Source organism: Marmota marmota, unplaced genomic scaffold, assembly GCF_001458135.2.
Source record: "Marmota marmota marmota unplaced genomic scaffold, marMar, whole genome shotgun sequence".
NCBI lineage: Eukaryota > Metazoa > Chordata > Mammalia > Rodentia > Sciuridae > Marmota > Marmota marmota.
In genome coordinates, this window is record NW_026000082.1 from 43,877,853 (window position 1) to 43,892,628 (window position 14,776).

The 14,776-nt window shown below is 46.9% G+C and overlaps 1 long non-coding RNA gene across 1 annotated transcript; it reads left to right on the plus strand.

Annotated features, from left to right (window-relative positions):
* Positions 1–1,606: 1,606 nt before the first annotated feature.
* Positions 1,607–13,843, plus strand: LOC125620511. Its single transcript, XR_007352252.1, has 3 exons — positions 1,607–1,719; positions 2,337–2,443; positions 10,603–13,843. It is a non-coding gene; the product is annotated as an uncharacterized LOC125620511 (long non-coding RNA).
* Positions 13,844–14,776: the final 933 nt, after the last annotated feature.

Genomic DNA, 14,776 nt, shown 5'->3' on the forward strand with positions numbered 1-14,776 from the left:
GTGTTTTGTTGAGGGTACCTGTATTCATATTCAGATAGTATAATTGTAGTTTGCTTGTAATGTTTTGTCTTCTCTTGGTATCAGCTCGATACTTCATACCGGCTTCATAAAATGAGTTGGGATGTGTTCCCTCCTCTTCTCACTTTTGTGAAGAATTGGTTTTATTTCTTATCTAAACATTTACTAGATGTCACTATCAAGTCCATGTGGGCTTTTCTTTGTAGGAATTGTTTTTTAATTAGATTTTTTATTTCTTAAGTTGTTTTAAGTCTATTGATATTTTCTATTTCTTCTGAATCAGTGTCTATAGTATGTGTCTTCAAGGAACCTGCCAATTTCTAGCTATATTGTTTTCTTTGTATACAATTGTTCTTAGCATTTCCATATAAGTTGCTGTAGTTAGAATCTATTTTATTTTGGTAAAGTGTCCACTTTTTATTCCTAATTTTTAGTCATTTGAGCCTTCTTTGTCAGTCTGGCTAAACATTTGCCATTTTGTCGATGATTTCAAAGAACTAACCTTTGATTTCCTTGACTTTTCTGTTTCTGCTCTCATTTATTTCAGCTTTAATCTTTACTATTTCCTTCCTTCTTCTTGCTTTGGGCTTAGTTTGCTCTTGTTTTTCTAATTTCTTAAGGCAGAAGGTTGGGTTATTGATTTGAGATCTTGCTTCTTTTAAAAACTAGGCATTTAGAGCTATAAATTTCTCAGGGTGCATTTAGAAAAATAACACAAGGTTGTACTGCTTGAACTTTGCAACAGCATTATCTAGGCTAAAACAAAACAAAACAAAACAAAATTGAGATCAGTGATTTTCCAAAATTTTGGCATCACCTAAGTTTGGGACTAGTTGGCTTATAGACGGGAAGCAGCCTCTGCTCCTGCAGGGTGGCTCTGGGCTTCCCACCTGCGAGTGGGGGTATGACTCCCCCGGGGAAAGTGTCGCCCTTGAACTTCCAGGTTTGGTTTGCCTGGAACCTCTTCAGGCCCATATTCTGCAAAGCAGGGTGACATCAAGACTTGCAGGGGCTTCTGCCTTTGGGGCCTTTTTTCCCTTCATGGAAAATACCAAGAGTCATATTTTACAACCACATCGACACAGAGGTATATAATACAAACGGATTCATCCCTATACAGTCATCATTATTATGTTCACTTTTTCTTTCAACCATTGCTGGGTGCCTCGAACAGCATGGCAGTCCCCAGATACTGTAGTGCCCGCCCGGGAGAGAAGGGTCTCTCAGTACAGCAGCGGCCTCCGAAGAGGCTGGTGAGGAGGAGGCCTGGAATCCAACCCTCTGGGGCCGGAGCCAGCGTAATTGCCAGGACTGTCGCCATGAACCATTTTCAGCAGTTGGGAAGAAATAAAAATGCAATTGGCCGGGAGATGTGCATCTTCATATTAAGTAAAAGAACTCCTTTCTGTCTACACGGCCTTGCCCTCTTAATAGTCTTGGGTAAGTTTTGGAAGGAGGGAGAAGGAGGAGCATGAGATGAGCCTCAAGTCTAACCCTGTTAGACTGCAGAACAATCAATAATGGGACAATGCGCCATTGTTATTCAGAAGTACTGCCTCTGTGCACAACCCTGAGCCTTCAGCAGCTCCTCACACAGAGAAAGCCAAGACAGCAACTGCCAGGGGATCGATATCTTCCAGCTTAGGAGGAATCGATCCCCAGCAGAGTCTCAAGGCAGCCTTCTCCCTCTCGGGGGTTTGGGTGAGCACCTAGCCCCGACACAAGGGGTGCAAGGGAGTGGGGGGACGGAAGGGGCTTCCGAGGCCTCTGCCTCTCGGCTTCCTTTGGTACATGGGTAGGTTGGGAGGTGGGTGCTGCACAGACTGCCTGCATTCACGATGTGCCCAGGCCAGAGCTGGGATTCGGAGTTCTAGCCCCCTAATGTCCAATTTGGCAGGACCTTAGTTTTATAAAATCTAGTTGTCAAATATTTAGGACTCCTGTAACTGGCCGGGGACTCTGCTAGCAATGGGTTGGTCAGGGTCTTGGCAGAAAGGCAACGGAGGAGTCCATGAGGGTAACTGTGGCGTGTTTAAAGATGAACCGTTGGCCATGCTGCGGGTCAAGGAACCAATAAGGGAGGACCAAACTCCCAAAGAAAGAAAGGGAAGATGGTCCCGGGCTGTGGAGGAGGGGCTGCCCCATGGGAGAGGTCATCTTGGAAAAAGGCTCATGTCTGGGCCAACCCATGGCTCAGAGGGAAGGAGCCCGAGGATTCACAGCTTAGTCCCTCTCTCTTCGCACCCTGGCCCTCGACTTTGTGCCTTTCTAACTGGAAGCCAGAGGGTGGTGTCTGATTTGGCGTGTTTCCAGTTTAGAAAATGCGTTCCAGAAACAGACCCGGAGCCCAACCCAACTAGGAAGTAGGACCACAATGGGAGGCTCCGGCCAGAGTTCAGAAGAGGCAGGAGGACAGTCCACAGTGGTGAGTGGACAGCATGGGCCCAGCAGGATAAAGGTGGGGATCCCTGAGCTGGGCACTCGGGCTTGGGCGGGGGTGGGGGGAACAGAGAAACCCTGGGAATCAGCCCCGGACACAGGAGCTCAGGGTGCTGTGGGGGGGTGGGGGAAGGGAAGGAGCCAGGGACCAGTGAGGAAGGTCAGGGAAGGTTTCCAAAGAAAGAAGCCTGGGCAGAGTCCTGGACGTGGACCTGAGTCAGGCAGAGGAGGAGCCGCTTGTAAAAGCACAGACACAGGAGGCAGAGTATATATGAGAAGAAATAAAAGCCAGGCCGCAGAGCTTGGGCTTCAACCAGAAGGTAATGGGAAGCCATTAAACACATTATGGAGCCACAGGCAGGCGATTAGCATGACGTCTTCCTAATGATGGGCTCTGGCCACTGCACCTTTTCCTTTACGCAGTGGACACTGGGCCCTGTCACACCCTGGATCAGTTCCCATGTACTGATCGGGTGGGTGTCTTGGACCTGGTGGCCTAAACCTGCCAGAATCCTAGACCCTCAATCCCCACCACAATCTGGTCGTGCAAATAAAATGTCTCCTCAGGCCGAAGGGGGTAAGCTGCCCGCGACCCGTGGCATTGCCTTCCCTGTGATTTCACTCTGTTTTCAATTCTGTACTCATTCATATGGCCAGCTTTAAACCCCAATGAGTTATTTTCCTGGTTAGTCTATTCATCTCGAAGTTGAAAACCTCCCCAAAGTAATGGAAACTCAAGTTCTAAGGCAGTGAAATGACTCTGATTTACTTTGGAGAAATGTTTTTCCTTTTAAAATGATTTATTACCGTTTGCTGCTATTCAAACTTCTTTTAGGCTCTTATAGCTGAATTAAAAAAAATACATTTGTTTTCTTTAGTAACAGAATTAAATAAAGCATCGAAAGACCAAACTCCATAAATGTAATAAAAGCACGGATTTGCTTATATCTCTTATAATTGAGATTCAGTTTCACTTTCTCCCTTTCTCTGCTTATTAGTCAGAATCCCAGCACAAAAAGGTGTCGTGGAGGTTTCATTGCTATCGGGGTTGGAGGGAGAAAAGAGGCACATGGGTTTCTCTGTACCTCCTTTGTGCACGTCCTGTGGTAGTCCAGAGGTCTTTCGGTGGATATTCAATACTGGTAGATTGAATCTTGGCAGAGTTGGAAAATAAAACACAATGTTGCATTCAAGTATATGTAATAACTTTAGTCTAGGCAAACAGAAAGTTAAAGATGCACTCCTCCGCTGTCACCGTCTAAGATCGATGCAGGGAAAGAAAGCCAACAGCTCTGTAGATCCACATGTAGGCAGCTTGCCCCTCGTTTCTGGGTTTGAATTCCAACCCTCATGCTAAGTGCCTCAAATGCCGATTGTACCCATGTAAGAGTGGGCATGGTTATATTTTGCACTTAGGAATGCACATACTTTCATGACGGTCTCAACTCCAAAGAAATGCTTCAGTCTGATTTACAAAATCGAGTGCCATTCTTAGAATCGCTGCCAAGCTGCTTCAGAGCTGGAATTTCCAAGGGAATCAGAAATTAGCCTTCTATTTTCTTTGTTACGGTTCCTCATCTATCATTTTAATAAATGTATCCTACAGTGATCACGAACCTTTTCAAGAGCAATAACAATTAAAGTCTTTCTGGAAGCCATTCCTGTCTCCAAAAGAAACACTTTATTTTTCTGTGGCCTTCAGGAAAATAAAAATATCAAGGATGATATCAAATCCCTAGCCTCCTAACATCATTATTTACTAGGCTCTGAATATCAATCTGGAGAATGTATTCTCGTGTATATGAATCTCCCAGCAATATGGGATTTCTTCCCTTTCACATACCTTAGTGCAATGTCTGTATTGTTTCAAACATTTCTTGTTCCTATTTTGATTCTTGATAAGCAAAGAGGAAAGATGCAGGGCTGTTTTGGTTTTCCTCATTAAACTCACAAGGATTTTTTTTTTTTTAAAGCTTGGAAACTTCAGCAGAGTTGGGTTATGTGTGAACTGGCAGCCAGCAGCCCTGTTAAGGCTCAATTTATTAAAAATAACCACATGGCAACAAAGATCTTTCTTCTTCATTCTCTTGACTCAGTAAAAAGCCAGGCTGAGAAAATAAATATCAAACCTTGGAAAAGCCTGTCTAATAAACTCAAAATGCTAGATCAGGTAAAATGTCCTTTTAGAAAAAGTTCTGGACTATTAAGAAAAAAAAATATATATATATATATGTAAGAAAAGAAAGATACAATATTTCACTCCAAGGACCCGCAATTCAGAGAAAGAATGTTGGTTGCACCAAATCCCCGAAGACAAATGACGGAGACTGGAAACCCCCTTTCCTTCAAATGTTGTAATTCCCGGATGCATTTTGAAAGCACCTGAATCAATCTTCAAGACCTGAAGGCAATTTCATTTTGTGGAAACCTCCTTCTACCCCCTAATTTCCCAACCAAGTCAATGGTGGATCGCGGAGATACATGATCCTGGGCCTCTCATTTCCTGCTGATTTCCTGAGGCTACTTCTAATAAAGAAGGAGAGCTGGAGGGACCAGAGACTCACAGGAGCCTAATATAATCACTTCTGTCAAGTGAAAATTCTGACTCATATTAATTCACTGTGAGTGATCATTGGGAATTCAAGAAATAAACTGGACCTACCCTGTTAATTTAAATTATTCCAATGTGCCTGGTGTACTGGAAAAAGAAAGGAGCCTGAATTTCTTCTCTTTGCCTGGGGGGTGTGGACTGAACCATCTGGCTGGGGGGTAGGGGATGAACATTCTCCTTTGGGGTGATGGGAAATAGGGTCTGATGCCCCTACCTTGACCTGGAGTGGTACCCTTTTCCCAGGACTCTCTAGGTTGAAAAGGAAGGTCTGATTGAGATAAAATTATCACCGTCACAGACCTCTTTATGGTTTTCTTTTAATCACCACACCTGGATAAAATTGCCTATTGATTGACCTTAAATGAAATCTACTTTCACCTGGGAACTCCATTAAGAGAATAATTCAGGAGGCTGCCTCTCTACCAGGGCATTGTTAACCTGACTGCCTGGGAATTAATGATGCACATCGTTCCGGGAGTCTCGTAATTCCTAACAAGTTTAAATATTTATCTGAACTCCTTGAAACCTTGCTGTCTTCTTCTTCCTCAGCCCCGATTTCATCCTTCTTTTCTCCTTAGAGAAATACAGTTTTGCTTTCCCTCCCTTAGAATCTGCTTCACTGGGGTCTTCTGGGCACTCTGTGCTAGTGGACTTGATTCGGGGGCAGTTCCTCGACTTTCCTGGTCCCTGACATCATCTTGACTGTCTCTCCCGGGGACCAGGGAGCACTGGAAATGCAGCTTCCCATAAACTGTACCGAATGCATTTTGGCTTGTACTGGGCGGGTCTCGTCTGAGAAGGCACTGTCTGCTCTGGAATTACTTATTCTGGAAGAGCCATACCAGCATCGCCTACTGGAGATTTTTGTTATTTTTTTTTCCTGGACAACACAGAATGGATCAGGGTACTGGAAGCCAGGCAGTGGGGACAGAGGACCTCACCTAATGTCAGCAGAGGGGCATGAGAATACCTGCTTCTTCATATGCAAATGGGGACACATGCTGCAAATCTGTCATCTGTCTGTAGACATGAAGGGGGATTTGCATGACATCCTAGAGGACACTGACAGAACTAGGGAACTCATACTCCATCCGTCACCACACGAGGAGCCTGAATCATTGTGGCTCATTGACAGTGACTGAAGTTAGGGGGGAAACCTACGTTGAAGTGGGCTGTGAGGAAACTCTCTCAGAATGGAGAAGCAGCCCCCTTGCCCCTGCTCCCTGTCTGTCCTGGACAAGGCTTATGTGCTCCTCCTCTGTGCTGGATTCAGCACAAGGTGTATGTCCTATTAGTGACACTCGTCACACTTAATAAATAATTGCCCGTAGAGTTGCTTAGTTTCCCACGGGATTCTACCATGGATGGGTGCAGAGACCGGGTGGCCTTGGGCTGCTCCTAGGACCTGGCTCAGGGCTCAGGGCTTGGCCCCGGGTAAGCAATCAATAAACTGCATTGTTGAATGAATGAATGAGACGTCCATAATGCTCAGAAGAAATACTCCCCTCTGAGAATGATGTATTCTAGGAATCAGAAGAAAAGTTTACAAGACAATGCCAGAAGACACAGCCTGTGGGGTCCTCAGAAAGAAGGGGGGCCAAGGTGGACGAGCCACCTGGGCACAGCCCTGATCCGGAGGTGGGAAAGGGGAGATGAAGAGGTCTCGAGAGGAAACCAGTTTTGCAGTAGCAGGGTTAAAACTCCCTCTTGTCAAAAAGGGCAGGATCAGCATCACAGGAGGCCAGATCAGTGACCCAGGTGTGAATTTGAGAATCCCTCCCAGAATGCAAAGCAGGGAGGGGAGAACCTCGGGAGAAAGGGGTTGAAGATGGTGAGAGCTAAGACTTCTTCCTGGAATGGAGAAGGCCTCAGGGAGCAGGTGGAGCTGGAGCTTTCAGCCTGCTTCGGGCAAGATCAAGGGCACGGGACCATTTCCAGACGCATTCTGGCAAAACTTAAACTTTAAGGAAAAAGACAAAGATCACACGAGTCTGAAACAAGGTGGGACAAGACACACCGCGGGGTGGAAGGGACAGCTTCTCCCCTCTCCTCCCTCAACCCTCGCTGTCCCCCCGCCCCTTCCCTGAGTGAAAGGAGAGACCTGGTGGCGAGGCTGGAGGGGAGCCTGAGCCCTCGGCCCCTCCCACTCCTTCCCTTGGGGACCCTCCTGCCTGCAGAGGGTCCCCCCCCTCACTCAAGGCATCATGTGGAACCCGCACCCCCAACACCATCTGGTGCTTCCTTCAATTTTTAAACAAACACTCACCGAGCCTGCACTTTTGGCTGGGCCCCATTCCTGGGCTGAGGATTTAGCAGAGAAAGTTCTTGCTAGGAGAGATGGATGGAGAAGATAAACAGAGACACAGACACGTCCGTGATCCTCAGCCGGGCATTGCCAAGAGACAGAACCAAGCGAGACAGAGGCTCGGGAGTGGTTAGTTGGAGGAAGGGGTCGTACCTTATCAGAGGGGGTGGCTCAGAAGACCAACTGGACAAGGTGAGGGAGGTGGGCACAAGCTGTGTGGACGCCGGGGCAGAGCAGCAGCCTGTGCAGAGCTGGAGGAGGAAGAGTGCCTGGTCCCCTTCAGGGACGTTGTGCCCAGGAGGTTGGAGCGAGGCAGACAGGGGGGTTGCACGGGTAGTGGGGGGTCGGTGGGTGTCGTGTGTGCACATGCGCACACACGTGTGGGACTCAGTAGGTCAAGGTCCAGGGGGGGACCTTTGGATTTCCTTTTAAGTTGGATGAGAAGCCACCAGAGAGAGCACTTCAGGATGCTCTCGCGGTTGGAAAGGACCCCATGCCTCTGCTTGCCACTGTCTGCTGGCCTTCTAGCAACCCGCGCCCCATGGTGATGGCGGGCGGCCCACACCTTCCTCCTGGTGGCCCCCTGCACCCGGGGCGGCCCCAGGCAGAGGCGATGCTGTTGAGACGCTGTTTGTTGGCAGAATGAATTACAGAAACGACAAGGTGGAGGAAAAGAGTCAATGGGAAGCAGCCAGGCTTCTAGATTCACAGTGGGGGCCAAGTGCGGGTCCCCCCAGTTCTGCGGCGTTCAGAGGCACCCAAGCTCCCGTGCTCCCTGACTCCTTTTGGTTATCTCGTTGCATATCTTGTGACCAACCTTCTGTCATCTCTAGGTGTCTTTGCTGCCCTCCTCCTCCTCACGAGTCAGATCCTCCTAGGAGCTCCTGGTGTCCTTGAACTCACCAACGCAGTGCCCAACTCAGGCCAGACTGTGCCGCCCCCTCCCCCCAGGGCCTCTCTCTCTTGTCATCTGTGCGTCCTGTTTGGCACGAGGTAGGCCAGTGGCCAGTATTAATTAGATGTCTACTTGTGGGAGCCGCTGAAAGCCAACGGTATAGCAAGATTAAAAATATGGAGAGAGGTTAAAACATTTAACAAATAACATAAGCGAAAAGACTTTTTTTTTTCTTTTTGTCTTAAAAAAAGCAGGGTGGGACTATCTAGTTCAGACAAAATAGGATTCAAAGGAGGAAAAGCATTATTTATTAAAACAAAGGGAGACATTTATACAGATAAAGAAGAAATAATCACACAGAGTTTACAGACAGCCTGCACCGACCGTGTGCCAGATAACATTCAATACCCACTCCTAATTAAAAGGGGGAGGAAGCCTCCGTGTTGGGTCTGTAAGTAAGTCCCCTCAGCATGATAAATAATATCTAGCATAAACCAGCAGCGACCATCATATCTAATGGAGTCTGCAGAAGTATTCTCATTAAAATCAAGAGAAATCCCAGGGTCCCTGGTGATATCAAGAGAGTAACCCGCAAACCTCTTAGTTAATCAGCTTTGGTAAAGTGGATGGGTTAGTAAACAATAGGGAGAAGGGGACAACTTTACCTATAGCAGCAACAGCCAGTTAGAAGATACAAAGGGAAGAGAAAACCCCACCCTCCTAACTGCATGAACAGACCTGACATACGAAGAGGCAGCGTTATAAGAAATAGGTGGGATCCCTGCCATGAAGACTAGAAAAATCTTTTTTGGGATGCACTAAATAAGATATGAACAAAGGAGACAACCTATCATTTTTTCTGAAGTGCATGAAAATGTCAGTTCTCCTTGAATTAATGTATCAACTTATCTCCTTAATCAATAGCCTTTGGGTTGAGTTTTCTTTTGAAACTTGTGACTAAATGATGCAGACATTCGCTTGGCAGAATCAACAGGTGAGAAAAACGAAGAGGATCAGAACAAAAATTCAAAAACATTAACCCTGATTGCATGAGAGGAGATGGGCAGAGGGAGATTCATGTTTGAATTTTTCCCACTAATTTCTATGAATAGGAATAAATTTCATATTAAAAAAGAAAATTCATACAATGTTTACATATTGGCTAGTACTTAAAAAAAATGGGAGGTTTTGTGTTATCCGTGTGGAAAACTTTACTGTAACGCCATTTGCCCCCCTCCTCCACAGTGACCCAGAGAATCAGGTGGAACGAAGTAAGAAGTAGGAGGTGTCCTGAGCACTTGTACTGGTATTGAATCAAGAGCTTCAATCAAGTGTGGAAGGAAATTAGTAACCTGTTGGTTTATCCCTAGCATCATAAGAAATTACCATAAGAGAATTTAGCAGCACTGATTTTAGCAGCACTGATTTTTGGAATCTGATTTAGGTCGTTTTCAACCCCATCAAAAGAGAGAGAGAGAGAGAGAGAGAGAGAGAGAGAGAGAGAGAGAAAAGAAAAAAAGTTTTTCCTTCTGAATATACACACAGCTGATGGATTCCTCTGTTTAACTTGGCCACAAGCAAAACCACACTGGATGGAAATAATGGCTTCAGAGAAAATGACAGAACCCATAATTTATAGGGAGCTACCAAGGAATTTAGGCTCGAGGTCAAACCAATGGCCTGTCAAGAGTAATATCATGCCTGGTCCTTCCCGGTGGTCAGTACTTGAAATTCAGCCATGCGGTTCTGTGAAATTCACCGTGAAGGACAAAGGACAGAATCCTCCCCCCAAACCGGAAGGTGTTGGTGGTGCGGTGTCAACTCTTATTACCTAGTTAAAAATTGATGATCACAATGTCTACCTGCCCAGTCTATCTGCCTCAGCCATCCTCACGGCACATCATCTTTTATGAATCTTAAGCATCCCGGCCATGAAAGTGGCTGGCTCCTCTTATCAAGCACCACAGAGGGGGAACAAGAATGTTCCCAGGGTAGCCTTGCTGTCAGAACCACACGAGAGCATGATAATCAAAGACAAACCTGAATTTTCGTTACGGAGTTTCATTTTCCCGCTTCAATTTATTTTCCTAGGATCAGGGGTAGGCACTAGAATTTCAACCACAAGTTATGGTTAGAGAGGACGTAGAGTCCTGGGGTAGATATCATACTAAAAGTAATCTCATTTGTGATCTCCCCAGTGGGTCTTAACCGAGGATTGGTGGGGGGGTCCAGTAAAGGGAGAGCTCCCAAACTGTCACCCCTCAAGTGGAGTCGAGTCTATCTGAAGTGGGGAGAAACCTCGATTTCTTTAAACTTCTTTTCCATCTATTTTAGGTGGATATGTGCCTCCTGGAATATGAAGTTCTTTGAGCAAGACGCTGGGAAATCCAACTCTGAAGACCCAGAGGAATTCCTTCGCAGTAGGTGAGACTTGAAGTGTTGGGAGAGACTCTACTGTGTTCTGAGTTCAGAGTGGATGTGAGAATCCATGTTTCTTTGGTTGCCAGAAAGGTCCCCCAAAGGAATGTGCCATTTAATAGCCTCAAAGTTCCTGGTTGCACGAGCGATTGTGATCTTCCTTTCGGAGGACTTGATCACTTTGAGAATCGTCCCCTCTCCTTCCCTGCAGTGGACGCTGGCAGTTTCTTTTGCCTTCGGGGATAGATTGATTGACAGATGGCCTCAAGTCCACTCCCTTCCTGGATTCAAACCCTTTGCTGGCTGTATTGGCATTTCTTCCTCGTCGTATGAGGGCTGGAGTGGGGGACTGTGTCCCTTGTCCTGACTTCAGGCTCAGTCCTGTGATTTACTTTGGCCCAGAGAGTGATCACAGATGTTAACTCTTTTGCTTTTGCTGTGAGCATGAGCCCCATGGAGCAAAGACGAGTTGACCCAGTTGTCCCAGATGAGGGCCCAGCGTGTGAGAGAGCACGGCCAAGATTGCAAACTTGCCTGATCCTGCTGCAGTCAACCACAGACAGGAGAGTGAGTGGGCCCAGGCAGTTACTACAGATCCCGGAGCCAAAAAAAAAAAATGGTGTTTACTAGATGCCATTGAGGTTTTGAGGCTGTGTGTTACGAAGCACTGTTGGGCGAACATGATTGATAAAAGTCAGAAATTACTCTTACATTTGGTTCAAGGAAGAAACATGAGCACCAAAGGCAATTTTTTCAACTCACAAAAATTCTATGTATGTGTAGTGTAGAGCCTGATGTTTTGACACGTACATACATTGTGAGGTGTCTAGATTTAACTAGTTATCATACGTACTACCTCACATAACACCAAAAATTTACTGTCTTAGCAGTTTTCAAGTCTACTAATGCTGTGACTAACCATAGCCGCCATATTGTTCGAGAGCTCTCTTGAGCTTCTTCCTCCCCTCTAACTGAAAGGAGTCCAGAAAAATTAAAAATGCTGAAGGTCTCCTGTTACCTGATTTCAAAATATACTGCAAAGCCACAGTCATCACCACAGCATGGTACTGGCATAAAAACAGACACACAAAACAACTGAAGAGGCTCGAAAGCCCAGAATAAATCCATATACCTATGGTCAGTTGATCTTCCCCAGATGCAAAGCACACTCAATGCGAGAGGATAGTCTCTTCAATAAATGGGGCTGGGAAAATGAGATATTCACATGCAGAGGGATGAAACCAACCCTGGACCTCACACCATGTGCAAAGATAACCCCAAAACAGATAAAAGACTTTCACATAAGACCAGAAACTGTAAAAACACTAGGAGGAAAGATAGGGGAATAGCTCCATGGTAGGGTCTGGGCGATGACTTTTTGGATAAAATCCCCAAACATAGGCAAAAGGAGGTGAAAACAAACCAGTGAGATCGCATGCAGCTAAAATGTGTCTGCAGAGCAGAGGAGACCACCGAGGCAAGGGCCACACGTCTGGTAAGGAGCTCAGGTCCCAAATGAAGAAGGATGTGTTTTTGCAAACATGTGGCCCCTCTTTTCCTCCTCTGATTGCTCAATGTCTATGTCATGTGTTCCCTGACGCTGTGGGCCCCTGACCTTGGGTGTGGGCACCCTGCTGTCTTTATTTGAATATCGGTAGCTTTACTTCTTGTGTTTTCATGTGACTTTCCTATCTGGGAAACAGCCTGGTGTTTGGATGCATTTTGTGGTTGGAAGGGAAATCAGATTAGAGGTCCTGCTTCTCACAGCTCCAGGGTAAACTTGGATGGGAACAAAATCAGAATAATAAAGGCTGATGTTTACAGCGGGCTTCAGCCTGCCGGGGAGAACAGCTTAAAGGAGTCTGGTACACGTTCACTCATTGCTTCAGGGTAACTCTACTATCACCCCCATTGTACGAATGGGGAAACTAAGGTCTAGGGAGGTCATGTAACTTGCCCAAGGACACTTCAAGAAATCCAGGCAGCCAAGTGCCACAGCCCATGACCTTGACCACAGCATTATCTATCGGCTCCCACAGACCTGGAGCCCATGGGGCCCATATGCTCCGGGCAGACATGAGCCCCATGCATTTCTCCCTTCAGCAGGCCAGGGAAGTTCTTGCCCTCGCTGGCCAAGAAAGAGCACTTTCCTGAATGTTTTCCCCCAGGACTAACAGCAACTCCATGAAGATCCCTTGTCGAAGATCCCTCCTGGCTCCTTCCCCTCCTGTGATCATATCAGCCTACATTTATTGTTCTGAGTGTTTGCAAGAAATAAAGCTTTACTTGTATGTACCTCTATCAATGTTTTCTTTGGGCCCTGACTTTGCCGTCATGGTAGCAATTCATCCTGGTGTGGAGGTTGGAGGTGGGGGCTGGGAGTGGGCAAGGTCAGGGCATGAGGATCCATCTGTCCTTGGTAGATGGCTCTGTCCAGGAGATGGCCAGTTTGCTGCCGCTTGAGCTGTCAATCACTGCCTCATGCTGCAGGCTCTGTATTTGTGCCACTATCAGGAAGCGTCACACTGTCCCTGCCACACTGGGCTGTGGAAGATCAGGAGGCTGTCTTGGCGACATCTGTCTGGATGTTTCAAAGGGCTGCCTGGCTCTTGACTGGCTTGTACACCTCCAGGGCTCTGCCTGGGGATGCAAGTTCCAGAACATTCTGTAGGGAGGTAGAACCCCTTGATAGGCATCTTCCAGGGTCCCCTCTTAATCTCCCCACTGGCTTGGTGTTCTCTCCTGTCACAGTTTCTAGTTGTCCTCTGCGTAGATTCCCCACATCTCCAAGCTAGCTTGGCGTTTTTGCCCTGAACAATCAAGAACCACAGTCAATGCTCACTAAATTATTAACTTCAAAAAATGAATTTCCCTGCTGGGTGAGACCCCAAGCAAAAATCGATCTGCCCGTCCTCCTTTCCAACTGAAGTCTCGAGATCAATGTAGATCTTTTATGGATCAAATATGACAGGTGGCGCTGACCTCTGACGTTCAGTAGAGAGATGGAAACTGAAACCTGCCCTCTGACTAAATCAGACTAAGTACTAATATTTCACAGAATTTTCTAGAAGACTGGCCCAGTGCCCAGCCACTTTCTAATGATCTTAAACAACAACAAAACCATTCATAATTCCAGCTAACTTATGGAGGGCTGATGACTTGCCAGGGGCCTTAAAAGCTTTTTCATTTACTCACTCATTTTGCCTTCTCCGTATCCCGTAGGAAGGTCCTTTCATCATCCCACCTCACAGGTGCGGAATTTGAGTGGGCAGGAAATTTTCCCAAGAGGGCAACACAGCCAAGGGGCAGAGGCAGGATCTGAATCTAGGGGGTCGGGCACTGCTGCTGCCCTCCTTCTCTGCTGTTTGAGACCGACCTACTTGCCAGACATTTCCTCAGCTGTGTTCAAAAGAGGAAAGAGAAGAAAAAAGCCTTGCTCTGGGAACGCAAGGCAGCCAGCACACACACACGTCTGAACTAAAGGCAATGTGACAACGCTGTGTATAAACACAGGTAGAGGGAGCATCTTTCGTCAATGCTAAAGCCTTCTAGAACTTCCATCACACACCTGTGCAAACTTGGTTCCCGGGAATGCTTTGTAGGATCTCTTCATGACATCTCACTGCTGCAGTACTTAGACACCAGCACCTCTCCTGCTCGGACGTAAGGAAACTGAGACCATCATGGGGCCTCTGTGAGCAGGTCGCACAAACGTGCCGGGGGTTCTGGGAGTGTGTCATGGAGGTCCACAGCTACCCATAGGTGGTGCAGGTCTGCCCACCCACCTGGAGATGGTCTCCCTGCCAGATCACAGGTGTCTACTGCCCCTGCCCCGGGCAGATGCTTACCTGTGTGCACAGGGGCACGGGAAGTTGGCTGTGTGGAGAGGCTCATCCTGATCCGCTGTCCTCCTGTGAGTCCCCCCACCCCCACACACACACTGGTCACACAGATACCCTGGGCACGTCAGGCATTTTGATCCCATGCTCTTTTCTGTGTTTGAAGTGGTGACTCAGCTCTTTTTAACTGTTCAACAAATGTTTGCCAAATCAAATTCACTGCGGGGCTGACGCCCTCCTGACGGACAGTG